The sequence below is a fragment of the Rhinolophus sinicus genome, chromosome 12 (genome assembly GCF_057876585.1).
Source record: "Rhinolophus sinicus isolate RSI-liver-muscle chromosome 12, RSI-T2T, whole genome shotgun sequence".
Lineage (NCBI taxonomy): Eukaryota > Metazoa > Chordata > Mammalia > Chiroptera > Rhinolophidae > Rhinolophus > Rhinolophus sinicus.
In genome coordinates this window covers 29,146,975-29,163,389 of record NC_142512.1, presented here as the reverse complement: position 1 = coordinate 29,163,389, position 16,415 = coordinate 29,146,975, and the positions used below count along the sequence as shown (strand labels likewise).

At 43.3% G+C, this 16,415-nt stretch overlaps 1 long non-coding RNA gene across 1 annotated transcript in view; it reads left to right on the top strand.

Moving 5' to 3' along the window:
• Window positions 1-13,453: 13,453 nt before the first annotated feature.
• Window positions 13,454-16,415, top strand: part of LOC109449750 (uncharacterized) — a 78,291-nt gene continuing 75,329 nt past the window's right edge. The window contains exon 1 of the long non-coding RNA XR_016022871.1: window positions 13,454-13,937. This is a non-coding gene — a long non-coding RNA (uncharacterized LOC109449750). The remainder of the gene's footprint in view (window positions 13,938-16,415) is intronic.

Below are 16,415 nucleotides of genomic sequence, written 5' to 3'. Positions count from 1 at the left end.
GGAGGAAGAGGTGCCTAAATCTGATTGTGCGAGGTGAGAAAAGGCTTCACAGAGGAGGCATCTTAAGAGTTGAGTCTCAAAGAATAAAGAGGAATCACAGAATGGATAGGGTGCAGGCAAATGCTTGCGTGTATGTGTGCGCATGTGCACGTGTGCTCATGTATATGGGGTGGGGGTTTTGAACAGAGGAGAAAAGGGAGAAGCTCTCTGGGCACAGCCTAGCCCCAGCATTCAAACCGGAGAGAGCACATTTGGTAATTCCTGGAACACAGGGCTCAAGGAAAACAACAGGAGAGGAGGATGAGGCTGCACAAGGAGGTCAGGGCCAGGTTGAAGGGATTTGTCGGGAGTGTGGGTTTTAACTCCCAGGCAACCAATAAAGGACTTTGAGCGGAAGCCTCACATGGTCAGATGGACATCAAATTCTAACTTGGCCAGTTATGGGAAGGAAGATTAGAGAGAGGCTAGATGAGGACAGGGAGGTAACAAGGAATATGTAGCAATATTGCAGATGAAAAAAAGATGAAATGCCTAACCTCGGACTGTGTCCATGGGGATAAAGAAGAAGAGACAGATGAGTATGATTAAGAAGCCAGAATCCCTGGGATCTGAGGCTGGTTTCCCCATGAGGCAGTAAAGTGATTAACCACACAAGCTGTGGTTCCAGACTGCGTTGGTTCCATACACTTACTAGCAGTGTGACTTGGCTGAGTTACTTGAACGCTTGGCCTCAACATCCTCATATAAAATGAGGATGATAAGTACTTACGATATAGGGTTGTGGTACAGATCAAATGAGATCCATGCACCTAGAACAGTGCCCAGCACAGTAAGTGCTCAACAGATGTTCTATTTATGCCATTTTAGTGAGAAAAGGGGATTGATCTAGGCTGGTTCCCAGCTTTCTGACCTGAGTCACCTTGTCGATATGAACTAGGAGCGGGGTTCCTTCCTTAAGAAGGCTGCAGTCTAATAGAGCACCCACTAAAAACATTGTGAAACTGATCCTAATGGGCCATGACAAAGATTGGATGGACTTGTTTAGCCGTGGAAGTAATAAACGACATTCCTGAGTAGCTCCAAATTCTGGGCGGCCTGACTCACAGCAATATTTTCTGCCTTTGTTCTGATCAAAGTTCTCAAAAGATATTTTTCAAACATCAAACATATTTCATGTGCTCCTGAGGCTCTTAAAGTAATCCCAGATCATTGAAAACAAAAATACTAGGAAATGCTTCCTGAAAAGATAATTTTTTTCAAATTTCTGTTTTTTGTGTTTTTTTGTTTTGTTTTTTTTAATAAAGCTTTTTAGAGCTTTCTATATATTTTTTTTCTCTCAAGTGAATTCTATCTCCTTTGAATTCCTGGGAATAACCCTAGTGGGAATTTACATTTGGCTCTTTTATTTTTTTTCTTTTCAGGAGAAGATCTTTCCAGTTTGAAAATCTGCCACTTTCAGAGAGACATTTTGGTACCAGTGATTTTTAGCATGTGATGTTGCCATCTGCCAATTCATCGATTCATCCATCCTTTGAGCCACCTATCCACACACCCACCCATCCATCCATCTATCCATTCAGACTATTTGACCATGTAGTAAAGTGGTGAAGAGCATAGAAATTGGAGCCAGACACACCACTTAACTTAAAGCTTATTAAGCTTTACCACTTAATAACTATGCAATTTTGAGGCTGTCATATAACCTTTCTGAACCCAATTCCCTGTTTGTAAAATGAGGATTCAAGCAAGTCTCTCCTCACAGGTCTCTTGTGAGGATTAAATGAGAAAGAATATAAAGTATGAAGGAGAGTGCCGGGCATGCATTAAACACTCAATTATTGGTATTTTATTTTATTATTCTGCAATCCAGGTGTTGCACCAGACACTGAGCACATAGCAGTGAATGAGAGTTAGGGGGCTAGCTGTCATGGAACTTATATTTTGAGGAGGAGAAAGATGTGGAATAAGTAATTTCTCCCAAACAATCCCATCTTATTGAACAATTCTACTATCCTCCTAGTTTATTAGGTTCAAACTCTAGAAGTTATCTTTGATCCCTCTTTTTCTATCACCACACACACACACACACACACACAAACACACACACACATCTAACTCACAGGCAAGTCTTTTAGCTCCACCCCCCAAATATATCTTAAATCTGGCCAATTTTCACCATCTTCAATGCTACAATCTGGTTCAAGCCACCATCTGCCCTTGCCTGCCCTCCTGCAACAATCCCTACTTTCACTCATGCCACTTACAGCACATTTCCAAGAAAAGCTGCAAGGATCGTTTCAAAGCATAAATCAGACCTTGCTGGGACTCCGCTTAAAATGCTGCAATTAGAATAAAATTCAACTTTTCAAGATCTACATACTCTGGCACCTACATTTTCACTACCCACAACCACATGGAAATTCTTTCAGTTCCTTCAAACACATCGAGCTTGTTTCTTCCTGGAGACTTTTCACTGAGGTCTCTGCTCTGTCCCTGATCCTTTCATGTCTGGCTCCTTCTCACCCATCAGGTCTCTGCTCAGATGTCATCTCTTCGACGAGGACTTCTCTGGCCACCATATCACATAACCCTTTTACCCCCCACCAATTTCTATACTGTTCCCTTGTTTTATTTTCTTATATCACTCTTCTTTGTTTCTTTCTCTCTCCCCCATCTCCCCTCCCTCCCTTCTTTCCTCTCTTTTCTTTTTCTTTTTTTTAAGGAGGGCGCAGCTCGCAGTGCAGGGATTGAACCGGCAACCTTGGTGTTATTAGCACCGCGCTCTAACCAACTGAGCTAACCTGCCACCCTTCTTTCTTTCTTTTTAAATTTTTACTTGTAGCTGGTCTTCACAAAGGGTAAAATTTTGTCTTTTTGCCTCCATGTCCCAGGTGCCTTGAATAGTACTCAGCACATAGTAGGTATTCCATAAATATTTTTTAAAGTAATGATTGAATAAGTGATGTAAATACAGTGAAGTGTGCGTGATCCCAGGAGTAGTACCACTGGGGCAGCATTGGTGGTGGCTGCTGAACTATGTACTGGAGAAGATTTCCATCTGTCTGAGATTTAAATGCAGTCCTGCCCGATAGCAAAAACTTGGACTAGAGTTTTCTCAGGATTCCTTCCAATCCGAGATTCTGGGATCCATGCCCTTTACCATGTCCTGAAGTGTCCTCCTTTCACCTGGTTCTTAGCAATATACAGATTAAAGAGCTATTGTAGCCAAATGGATGGTGAAATGGAGACCTGGCCACCATCCTTAACAGTGCAATCAATCGTTTTCCCAAGAGGCACTGCCAAAATGCTAGTCAGGTTATTTTATAGCTGATACAATAACAAAGGTTCCCATTTGTAAGGCATCTACTACATTCCATCCATCTTGCCTACCTCTTGGCTAATTCTTATACAGACTTCCACAGAGTAGAAATTATCCTCCTCCTCATCTTGCACATAAGGAACCTGAGGCCCAGAGAAGACTCTTGACTTGCCCAAGGTCATAAAGTTGATAAGGGGTGGGGGTGGGGTGGGGGAGCTGGGATTCAAACCCAGGTCTGTCTATCTCTAATGTCTGGGTTGGTTCCAAACAGTTAGAAGGCCAACTCCTTAGAGCAGGGGCTAGATGGCATTGATATCAATCTAACTAATGCTAATTTAGGAAAACAATCCTGAGATAAAGAGTGATAGAAAGAAGACTCTATAATTAGCCTGCCGGCCCAGCAGGAATGGTGAGTTTTATCTACTGCAGGTTAGAGCTATTTGGCTTCTGGAGATTCAAGCGCAGGATTGTGGGGACTTTGGAGAAAACTGTTTTCAAAGACAATGAACCCATAAGGGCTTCTCTAGGCTGAGCCAGGAAGGGCAATGTCCTCACAGTGATGAGAACATGTTGGGGGACAGGAACAAGGAAACACTTGTGAGGAAACAAGTGTGCCAGAAAGGCCCTGGACAGAGGACAGTGGGGTGTGGGGGTTGGGGGAGAAAGGGAAGAGAAGTCTTCCAGCAAGAAACTTGGAAGGAGGGTTTTGTAGCCCCCTCTGTTCTCCCAAAATATTCTTTACTGTATCCCTGGCTGAGGTACTCTTTCCTTCTTAGAGCTGTCAACAAAAATTCCCAATCCAAGGCATGAAAAAGGAAAAACTTTATTCAGATGAACAGTTTGCAAACCAAGGAAATGCAGCCAAGGGGAGGCCACCTTCTATAGAGAAAGTTCCCACCCAGGTTGCTGATTGGTCTACTTTTATGCAAATGAGGTTTTCTAATTAGTACAGTACTGGTCAGTGTTGTGCATTCTGATTGGTCATTATAGAGCAGTTCTGATTGGTCATTTTAGATGCAAATGAGAATATAATTGTACAGTTCTGATTGGACGGGGCAGGTCTCACTTCATTGGTTGAAAGATGAAAACAGGAACTTCCTTATAATAGTTGATTGAGCTGGCAGGAGCATAGTACAAGAAGTTGAAATCTCAGTCTGTGGCAGAGGGTGTGAGAGACTTCTGTTAGCAATGGCCGCTAGACTCTGGTTATGAATTTGAGCCCAGTAAACCATGAGAAGTCCTTCTTGGCAGATTCTCAGGGTTCATAGAGGCTGGCATTAAGAGAGAAGGGAACTTAGCTGAGTAGAGAGAGGAAACGTTTATGGGCAATTGCCACTGAAATCCCCCCAAGTCCTTAAATATCACATCTTCAGAAAGGCCTTCATGACCTTCTTGTCTAAATCAGACTCACACACTCCACTCACCACCACTTTTCTCTACTGTTGTACCTGAGTACTTCTCTCACAGTAGCATTTCTCACAATATGTAATTACATATTCATTAATTTTCATATTCATTGTCTGGCTCTCCTAGGGCAAAGACCATCTTTGTTTTATTCACCAATGCGTATTCAGAACCTAGAACAGGGCTGGTGTGAGGTAAATGCTCAAAAACTATTTGTTGAGTGACTGATGGAGTGAATGGTGTCCAGGTGGCTGATCCTTAAATTGGGTGGTCTTTGTGGCATGTACGTAAATTACAGTGTGCTCACCCCCCCTCAACACTTGCATATAGATAAAATCATGTTAGGGTTAATACTAAGAATAGGTCCACAAGAGAAATAAGGACATTCCCCAAGAGGTGTCACGGGAAGTCCTGCTCCTTTGCCTGCTGAGGTGAGGGGAATTCTGGGCTGCTTTAATAGAAATGAGCCTAAGTCAATTTAGCCCCAGCTTTCTCCTCCCCCAAACTGGCCCCCAGTCAGTGCCCAGCTGGGGGCAGGTCATGCTGGGGCTTGCCCCACTTGTTCTGCCAGGAGCTCTGGCTGGCTCCCATCAGATATATGACTGCTGTTGGCAACCAAGAAGGAAGCAAGCCGTAGCAAGAACAAAGTCCACCCCACCACCCTCTCCCAACACCCCAACCAGAGTTGAAGTAGTCAGCTGAAGGAAGCCAGCTTGTACTGGGTTAAAGAGACCCAGTTATTTGCCATCTAATAAGCAGGTGTTTGGGGAACCGATTATTTCTCAGCAGGTTGAAAAACAGGGCATGCATGCTATTTTGTTTCTCCTTTCGCCTTGCTGATAGCAGGGTTCACCCTAAGGTCAGGTCAACCTGGTTCTACATTTCAGGAGACTTTGAAATGTAGATAAGCACACAGTGGTGGAACAGCCAGATACCCTTCTCTACCCTTCACCTACCCACTCTTCTTGATGCCTTCCTTTGTTTATGAACTGAGACCTCTGATAAATGTCATTAGGGACAGTAAATGGAGCCAGAAGACTCATTGTGGCCTTAGCAAGACATATCACTATCCAGATTAGGCCTCTCTGTGGGACTTCTAAATGGAATGAATCTAGAGAAGGGAAACAAAGTTCTTGTTCCCATGAGCCTTCATATCAGAGACGTTTATGTCATGGGTCTGCACATTTAGAAATGCTGGTCATTTCTAGTATGAGGGGCTTGGATGGCCTTGGCTTGCCCTTTTCCCTGCCTTTCATTTTCTGGAAAGAAAATTAAGACAGTTTATTGATCACCTACTATATTCCAGGCATTGTACTAGACATATTTCCAAAGCTGTGTCTTTTCATTTGTATTAAGACCATTTCAGGAGAGGTTATCATTTATTTCATATACATGAGAAGATGGAGGTTCAGAAAAGTAGAATAAATTTGTTAAGCCATTTCAGGTGAGTCAGACTGAGTCAGAATTTGAACCCAGGGTGTCTGGTTCCTAAACTTGAGTGTTCTTCCCACCCAGGGCCCACAAAGAACAAGAATGCTGGAACAAATTACAGGGTGAGTCCATACATTGCTTATCAGTATAAATCTAACCCCAAATATTGTTTAGCATGTCTGCTTTTACTGGGAGAGACGGGGAGGTGGCCTGAAAATTTTTTGTGTGCTGGAGTTCAATCAGCTGTTGGAACCCGGTGCCATCCAGACAACTCAAGCCTCTCTGAGTAGGCCACCTTGTTACTGTAGTGTCAGAGGAAAGGTCACCTTGGTAAAGACTAACCCCAGCTTGGCCCAGCGGGTAGTTGAAAGATCTGCATTATTGGATAAAAACCAAAACGAAACAAAAAAACACAGTTTTTCAGCCCTGCACAGGAACATCTATGGGAATAAAAGCTCCAATAAAATAAAAGTTAGCCTGCATGCTTGTCTCCTGCCCTAAACAAGGGGCAGCTCAGCAAGAGAGAAACCCCAAAGCAGTGACTTATGTCAGAGGTCAGTGACTCCTCTATCCAATTGCTCCTTCTGCAGAAAACGAGCCCCAGCCTCTGCCTTCTGGATGGAACATGAGCTCTATAGGCCCTTGGAAACCCAGCTCCAGGAAGTTTGCTGCCTCCTTGTTTGAGATGTATTATTAAACTGTAATCATACTGTGAGTGAAGCTAGCCAAAGCAGTGGCTAATAATAGGAAGGTGAAGAAAGCTGACTCAGGAGGGAGCTGACTTAGGCTGGAGAGCAGAACCTGGCCCCCTTGGCCTATAATCCTCGGCAAGAGGTCAGTGAGGGAGACGGAGACCTGAGCTCATTCTGTTCTTGGGCTGGAGTCAGCGCTATCTTTATTTCTCAACTTTGGAAATAGAAACCCAAAGCAGTCCTGATCGAAGGGATATATAGACGTCTTTCCCAGGTCCTTAGGGAGTCTCATAGCCCTGAGAACAAATAGCTTAAATAGCTATGACACAGCAGAGCAGCAACTCTTCCCTGATGATGTCATCAGTTAATGAAACTTGGAAAAGCGTGCTGGGGCTGCATTTCTGTGTCCTCCCCGAACCGAGAAGCCAGCCAGTGCTGACCCAGCCCTTAGCTGGCCACAGCTCCTGTTGGCAGTGATGTCTGAGTAGGAAGACTCTATTTCTGGCATCTTGATAAGGCTTGGGGAAGTGGGAGGAAGCAGAGAGGTGAAGGTCCACAGCGAACGGAGGCCCTAGTGCAGAAAGTCCTAATAATCTGGGAGAAAGTTTTCAGTAAGTTTTGTAAATGTAATGCATTTCTCACAGAGTTAAGACTTTAGCCGTTCAGTGGACTTACCATCGTCTGGCAACTAGAAGCAGGATAGATTCCAAAATCTGGCCCAAGGTATGCCAGAGGGAAAACAGAACTGCTCCTGGATGCTGAGTGCATAGTAGCTCTTACCCTGTACCAGCCACTGAATACATGTTCTCTATTAGTCCTCACCAACCCTCACAGGTGGCTGTTATCACCCCTCTAACTGGAGGGAAAAGTGAGATTTCAAAAGGTGAAGTGACAGTCATGCAGCTAGTAGGTGACAAAGATAGAACTAAAACCTAGGTCTGCCTGAGGCCAGAGGAAAAGCCAGGCTGCAATGAGAAGTCTTTGTACCCGAGGTATGCCCCCATCTTTACCGTTTCTTCTACCGAGACCCAGTTGTCCATTCCTCTGTGGCTATTCCAGTGCTCACACTGAGGTCAGGGTGATGAAGGTCGGTGTGTGTTGATGGGAGGTGCTGAGAAGTTGGGTGAGTGATAGGTTGTCATCTTCTCATCTTTCTTTTAGTCGGTTAGGTGGGCCTAGGTATGTTTCCTAAAACTGGAAGATTCGTTTTGGTTCCTGGATCTTTGACGAAGGAAGTACAGATGGAGATTAGATTTGGGAGATTTTCCCCTTTCTTTCTTAAAATATTTATTAAGCACCTATTGGGCTCAGCTCTGGGTGCCCTGGGCACTTTCAGACTATAGAACAATTGAATAACATTGTTAATTTGGTATTCTTCTCTACTGTTCTTCACATATCATAGGAAATATCTATATGTATATATCTCTTTAGAGTGACACAGGTATCATCATCTACGTACATACATGTATTTCTAAAATACCTTTTCATGGAAAAGAAAGAAGAGGCTTTCCTTTTATTGATGGTCACGTGGGTCACTTCCTGAACCTGAAAGCAATCCCAGGACCCCAGACACCAGTTTCTAAGCTCTAGCAAGTACATGAAGGAAGAGTTTCAACCCCTCTATCTGTCACGAGGCTCCAAATACAGAGGTGGGACCAGGCCAGGCTTATGGGAATTTGTTCATCATTTTATAGCCATAGTATGGCTCATCCCAAGAGGGCTGGAGAGTAATTTCCAAGCTCTCAGACAGTAGATAATCTAAGCTATTGTTTTGGGGTCTTATGTACTCTTTTGGTCAATTCTTTTTTCTTCCTGTCTTGAAAGGCCAACAAATAGCTTAACAGCAATAATAAATAGGATGATGGCAGCATCCAGGTTGAGATAGTCACCTCCTCTCACTGTAGTCAAAGTTAGTTAATTCCCATTGTACATTGAGCTAGGTCACCTGCAGGTCTGTGATGGAGCCTGACCTGGCAGTCAGGGGAAGGCATTTCTAACCTGGGTTTTGGTGTGCTTTCCTGGGCCGAGGGGTGGAGAAGGGGATAGGTTTCACCTTTGCATGGGATTGTCTCTCCTCTTCTCCTCTAGGGAAGTGACCGTATGCAAATCTGTAGGTGGGGAGGAAAATCTTCTCTTCTAAAAATGATCTCTTTCTGCAGTGGGGTTTGAAGCTGGACCAAGCTGCCAGCACTATTTTTACCCAGCTTGCAGTTCAGAGTGTAAATAGCAACTCTGGCTGTTTTTTCCCACAGCTGACAACAGACTCGACCTCTTCCAGGCAGAGGCATTCTGGCATTTTGCACAGAGGAAACAGAACGAAAGTTGCCTTCAGGCCCAGGGAATGATTCCCTGACCATTGGGTCAGGATACAAACAGGGGCAGCATCTCCATGATTCTTTTTATCTCGGTCTCTGCTGTAAACACCAGGTCCCATGATAGCTGCTTGGCTGACGCTGATTTAAAGAAGCGCAATATGGAATCCTGAAGGAAAGGCAGGCCCATAAATCTCTATGGAGCATGCTGAGGGTTCCAGGAGATTGAGCAGCTCTAGGCTCCAGCTGGCTGTTCCCCCACCCTCCCTCTTACATTAACAAGTACTTCTCCAAGGTTGCTGCCCTTGGAGGGTTTCTTGCCCCAAACCCACAAGATTAGGAGCTGAGGAAAGACAGAAAAAACATCCACTCCAGGCTGCCCAGATGAGAGAATGCCTCTAAAAATATATGCCTCCTAGTTCTCAAGTGATTGGAGGTCCCACAGTCTTCAGGATTGGCAAGTGTCATTTAGAGGTCATGGTGAGAAGACTGGCTTCCTCCATGCCTCGTGTAAACAGAAGCTGTGAAACCAACCAAAGCCTCACCAATTGGGTTGGGGGAGGTGGGAAGATCAGCTTCCCAGAAGCCTCCTCGTTGGTACTTTTGATGAGTGAGATAAACCAGCAAAGACTGAGATGTGTGCCCATCTCGTTAGCAATTCCCTATTACTTCTCTTCTGGGAAAGATTAGGCTTCAGTGGCTTGTCCCTAAGGCCAAGTTTCTTACCCAAATCTTTCCCCGGGGTCTTTGATTTGAAATTAGGAAGGATTTTATGATTCAGCAGGAAAATCGCTCTTCATTATGAATTACACAATTCCTTGTGGAGCTGCCCATTCCCTTCCTCTCGGTACACATCAATCAATCACAACTGGGCATTTAGACACATGGTTCAAGTTTCAGGTTCTTCCAGCAGATGACGTGTAGGGCAAGAAAAGGATTGGAAGATAGGTAAGCAGCTGAGTAATCCCCAAATCTACTTTTTTGGAAGTGGTTTCTGTGCAGCTTCTTGGAATGGATTCTGGGCAGTTTTATTGGAAAACTCATTGCCAATTATCGATAACTAAAGTGGCATCGGAGAACTTCTGATGGTAAAAAAAAATAGGGGCAGGTAATAGGAGAGAAAATAGCCTTGCATTTGAGAAGAGAGGATGAGTACATATTGTCTCAATCTGCTGTGTTGTGGGTTTCCATTGTTAGCTTGGGTTCTCTCCCAGGACTGGCCAGAAAAACCTCCAGCAAAAAGTCCACCAGGGAGCTGCACAGCGGCCAGACCAGAGGAGATCCACGCTGGGTTTAGGGCATCCTGGTTCTCACTGTGCTTAGAGTCACATTCAACGGCCAACACCACAGTTTTCAGGAAAACCCACTGAGTTTTAAATGTCTTGTTGGCTAACTGGGGTTTTTTTTTTCTTGCCCAGTTGATCTGGTAATTCATTTGTCAAACAAATATCAGATTTACAAACAATGGTTTTTTGGGAAAGCCTCTTGAAGTCTGGATGGTAAATGTTTACTTTAAAGAAAGAAAGAAATTAAAAAAACAAAAAAAGAGCTGAAGCAGGAAAAATTTCTCTGATAAGTAAAACCGAAAGCATGTGGCAGACAGTCACATTCTAGACTGACCATTTGTTTTGAAACATGTTCTCAGCCCCAGCCTTGACATTGGGGAAATTGGGAATATTATAACAGACTTCCTGTCTAGTATTTCCCTAGATTTCCTGGAATCCAATTTGAAGTGCCATTTCCCCTGTGCCACCAAGGAGTTGAATTTTGGCTGTGCTCTCATTGTGACTAACAGGCACAGTGTGGCTCTGAGATCATCCAGAAAGAAACTGACAGGTGTGGGAAGTGTGTGAGATGTCTGTGCCCTCCAAATGCCTTTGATGGGAGCACAAGGATTATAGTCATCTAGTGCCCCTGGTTGTGTAATTTTATTGTGAATCCTTGTCTCTTCCTTTGAATTTCGCATGATTTTAAATGATCTCTAGCTCCTTTGGGAGATTGATACTACTGTGGTGTGTGAGTTATTCCATAGAGAATGATAATTTAGACAGCGAACCAATTCTACCCTGTTGAAAAATAACCCATTTTGAGTGAAAACAAAGCAGCATCAACTGACTTGACCCAATTACCCTTGATGCTGTTCGGGAGACCTCATCTTCTCACTCTGGTTGTTTTCTTCCTTGTGAAAGAAGCTCAATTATCATAACACTCCTGGCTTCTCTCCATCCCCCTCATTCTTCCCTGAGAAGGAGAAGAGGTTTACTATGATTGGTACGTTTGTAAGGAAAAACTGTTTCTCATACCATCTTCCCTTTCTTCTTGGGAGTCAACTCTACTCCTTCAGGGTGGGGAAGGGAGGCCTATTCTGGCTTCTGGCCTAGTCTAATTCTGAAGTTGCATATTGGGACGCTCATTAACCTGATACTATAAGCCACATCCTTTAATATCAGCTTCATTAGTAATAAAGGTAATCTTTGGTCCTCATCTAGCTTACTGCTATCTTCTAATTCAATTGAAAACTCACAGAGAAGGGGGACTGCTGTTTTGGGGCCTCCTCAAAGACCCCAACATATTTCCTGGGAGGCTTCCTGGTGGTTAGAAAAAGCTTAATATTCGGGTGAGATCCTGCCTCTCGATCCACATCAATACTTTCCTGCGGAACACCAGGTTCCTCAATGGTCACATGAGTAAAGAGGAGTTTATAGAAGGTGTTCCTTCCAGCTGAAATGTATCCATTGAGAACAGATTTATTGAATGCCTACTGTGTGCCAAGGGATAGATACAATAGTGATCAAGGTAGACACAGTCTCTGCTGTCACACACTCACTAGGGTGTATCAGTTAGAAAGTTTAATGTTCCAAGTGAAATAAAACAATCTCAAATAGGTGTAAGCAATAAGGAGAATATATTGGCTCATGGGGGGATCCAGACACAATGTGACCCAGGACTCAAACAACAGAGATCCATTTCTTGGCTCTGCTTCCTCTGGGTAGATTCATTCTTTTGTCGCCACATGATACAACCCCTTCCTCTCTCCTGGCTGTTTCAAGCTTTCCACTATGGCTGCGGCAAAAACATGTGCCATTGCCCAGGCTAAGAAGTGTCCAAGTCCCAACATTCCCTGCAAACTCCTGAGGTCCACTCTGATGAGAGCATTTTAGGTCACAAGCCATCCCTGAAGCAATGATTGGGCTCAGTGTGTCAGGATACACTGAATGCCTCAAATGCAGGGGCCTCAGCAGGATGGAGGAAAGTTGGGTCCTTCCCACATAGCCATGTGGGAATCTATTAGGAAGAGGGAAGGGCAGCAACAGATAACTTTCTATGATAGAGGGAAACGATGATAAATGAGATGAGAATTCTGCTCTGAGGGAACAATTCAACCTGCAGAAAACACAGACATCCTGTTATCACCTGGTAAGTCAGGCCCGGGCCTGGGAATCCAGAAATTCGGATTCCAAATTCTGTGCAGGCCTCCTATATACTACAGGCCCAAAGTTTTGGAGGTGAATAGACTTTGCTCCTTGATTGGGCCCCTCAGGAACTACCCTAGGGTTGGATTTTCCAGCTCTGTGGTCTCTTTTCTCTTTTTGGAAAGGAGATAACACTGTGCCTGAGAGGGACACTAAAAGGATCACTAAGGTGATATGCACAAAGCACCTGTCACTAAACAAACCCAAGCTGTCTATTGGTGTGTGTTTGTTATTCTTCCAGACTTAAGGCCATTCAGCCAGTGATTTAGGAGGTAAACATTAATCACACTACATCAGCACTACAGAAGCTGTGAGCTGTGAAGATACACAGGCAGTCAGTGTTCTAAGTTCAAAGACCTGTGTGAAACAAGATATAACAAAATGAACTAAAAATGGACAGAAATGCAGTCAAACCTGCAGGGTAGGAAGAGTGCTTCAGCTAAGTACCACAGCTAGTTCTCAAGAGGTATGAGTGCTTTCCAAGCAACTCAAAAGTACCAGTGGGTCCTGAGAAATCCTTGACTTCTTTATTCAATAAACATTTATTGGGTGCCTTCTATATAAGAAGGTATAGCAGGAACATATTATCAGTTATAAGGCTGCCACTTAAATCCTTTTTAGAAAAACGAAAGGATCTTCATTTACAAGTAGGTAAATTATTACAAGAAACCAAATTAGTACATGCAAAGCTAAAATGAACTAAAGAACTACTATTACACCAGAGGCAGAAGCAAAACTAATTTCATGTTGGGGTGGAAACTGGAGGAGTGGGCCAGGCCTGGATCTGAGTGAATCTTGCATTAAAGCATGAGCAAATATATAGGGTTAAACTGAAAGACTAATCAATTACAGAGTCTTTTTTGGTCTCCCAAATAAATATGACTCAGTTCCCTCCACACCCTACAGCAGCAGTTTATTTGCACTTTTCTTACTGCTCTTATTTTCACTTGTATCACTGTCAATTATTTATTCATTCAATTATTCGGTTAGTCACTCATTGAACATTTATGGCAGGCTTGAGGTGCACCAAGTACAGAGCCAAAGGCCAACATATAAAACAGAGGAGACATGGTTCTCACATTCTAGGAACTCAGTCCAGGAGGGAAGGAGGCATACAAAGATGATTAGAAAATAAGAAATGTTATAATAGAAGCATGCACTGAGTGCCTGGAGGTGAAGTCTTTACAAGGGAGATGACATTTGAGTGGAGTTTGGAGATAAATAGGACTTTTCCAGGCTGAAATTTCCAGCATCTGAAAAGTCGCTGAAGGAGGAGCCAGCACGATGTGCTGAGGAAATGGTAGAGGTAAGGTATGTAGGGAGAATGTCCAAAGAGGAGGCTGAAAAGATAACTGGGGTAAAAGGTATGTCACGCAGAGTCTTGTAGATCCTGCTATGGGCTTTGACTTTATTGTATAAATAAATTGGATTTGTTGAAGGACTTTAGGTAAATGAGGAGCACTATTGGGTTTGAGCTTTAGAAAAACATTCTGACAGCAGTCAGTCTGAAGGCACAATTATCCTAGAGAGGCACTGGAGGCAAAGAAATCAACAGGAAGGTTATTTCAATAATCTGGGTGAGAAGTTATAAGGTCTTGATAGTTGAAACAGAGGGAACAGAATGGGCTCAAGGAAGAATTGAGAGATTGAATGAACAAGACTGGATGACTGATGGGAGAAGCTGTGGGAAAGGAAGAATTTAATAATGACTAAGAAATCGCTAGCCTGCACAGCTGAGGAAATAAGGGCTCCATTAACTACAGTAGGAAATAGAACAACAGGTTAGGGAGGAAAAATAATGACATATTGCATTTAAGATGCTTGTATGACATTCACGTGGGCAAGCCCCACTGGCTGTTAGAAATATCTGTCTAGAGTTGTTGAGAGAGATAGAGGCTAGAGATTGACTCAGGGTTAGGTAGGTACTGAGGTCATGGAATTAAATGGCACAGACCAGACAACTAAAGGGCAAAGCTTTTGACAGTGAGCGTTTGATAATCCCCATAGGCCCTGGCCCACTAGTTTTCATAAAGCAGGCAGTAAATATTTTTACTTTATGTAAAAATGATAAAGTAAAAATCTTCAGATACACATACAGATGAACCAATGTGGAGATTGCTAGTAACAGCTAAATACCCCAAGACCTCCAATTTGGAACCCCTGTAACTTTAAAGACTTATTTTAGGGTCAAATTGACAATAAGAAGAGTACAACTAACGTACTGATATTCAAAGAAACTCTAGTCTTCTGCTAAATTTTATTTAAAAACTACTGTTATCGCCTTGTGTATTTCTTTGCATTGGGTCTTACAGGGAAGTTCCTATAAAACGAGGAAGCTGGGGAAATACAGCTTATCAGAATGGAGGAGTTCAGTTGCTGGAACACAGAAATTGGCGTCAATGTATTTGACCTTTAGAAAAGTCATTCTGAGGACAACTTCATGGTGTTTTAGGAACTAAGCGATGTCTTCTTCAAATGTCATTCACTTACATTTTGCATTTGCTCATTCTTTCAATAAGCATTGTCTGAGCGCTTCATATTTTCTAGACACTGTGGTAGGGACAAAAGACATCGTCTCATCCTCAAAGAGCTTACACTCTAGTAGGAAACATAAACAAGGGGATACAATTAAAACATACTGTGAAGTGCTATGTTAGAGGTAAGCCCTGTGTGCAACTGAAAACAAAGAACAATGTTATACAGAGGGGAGGAAATGAGGGTGGCAACGTGGTTAGAGAAGTCTTTCCAGAAGAGACAATGCCTGATCCAGGTGAAACAATGAGAGGATGTGGGTCCAGATCAAGGGGAGAGCAACTGTACAGGCAAGGAAGAACAGAATTCACTATGGCCGACCAGGAGGGGAATGGCGAGAGATGACCTGGGAGAGGTGGCCAGGGATTCCCTATGGAGTCTAAATTTTTAGCCTGGAAGCAATGGCCACTGACGGATTCTTACAGAAGAATTCAAGAGAAGTCTTTTGCTTTTGATTTTTCTCTTATTTCCCATTCTCTCTATTTTTACTACCTGCCTTTTCCTTCCCTCTCTCCTTCCCTCCCTCCCTCCCTCGATTCCTTCCTTCATTCCTTCTTGCTTGTAAGCATGACTTTGGAAAATGCGTCTGATCTGGCCTATACCTAAAGGACGAGGGATTTATTTATGGTTTGTCCATGCTTGGGCTGGAGAAAAAGAAGGCATTGCAGATCCCTAAAACCTGACTTTTGATGGCAGTAAGAAGCAAAGTGAGAGGATCCCAGAAATAATTCATATCACCCTGAGACTCTCCTTCCACTGAAACCCAGAGATGCCTGTATTCAGTTTCAATGAGGAGGCTTTTACTTCTAAGGTGTGGACAGGAGTTTCAACTGAAGAGAGGTCTACACTCTTGGCGCTTAAGATGGAAACCCTGGACTGGTAATCAGCAACACCTGGGAGCTGGTTAGAGACAGAGAAGCTCAAGCCCCACCCCAAAACTACTGAATCAGAATCGCTATTTTTAACAAGATGCCTGAGTGATTCCCATACACATTCAAGATTGAAAAGCCCTGATCTACAAGATAGGAAAACTGCTTAGCTGGTAAATCTTATGTCACCATGTTGCAATCATGACTGATTGATATGTAATCAGTTTGTCAGCCTCTATGATGATAAATTTATGTACAAAAGTAAACTCCATCAGGGGTTAAACCTTTTGTACCCTACTGAGTATTTCTAAGAAATCTCCTTGAAGCAAATGATGTTGAGATCCCTTTAAATAAAGGGCTTGATCTCTGGCTGATGGATGAAA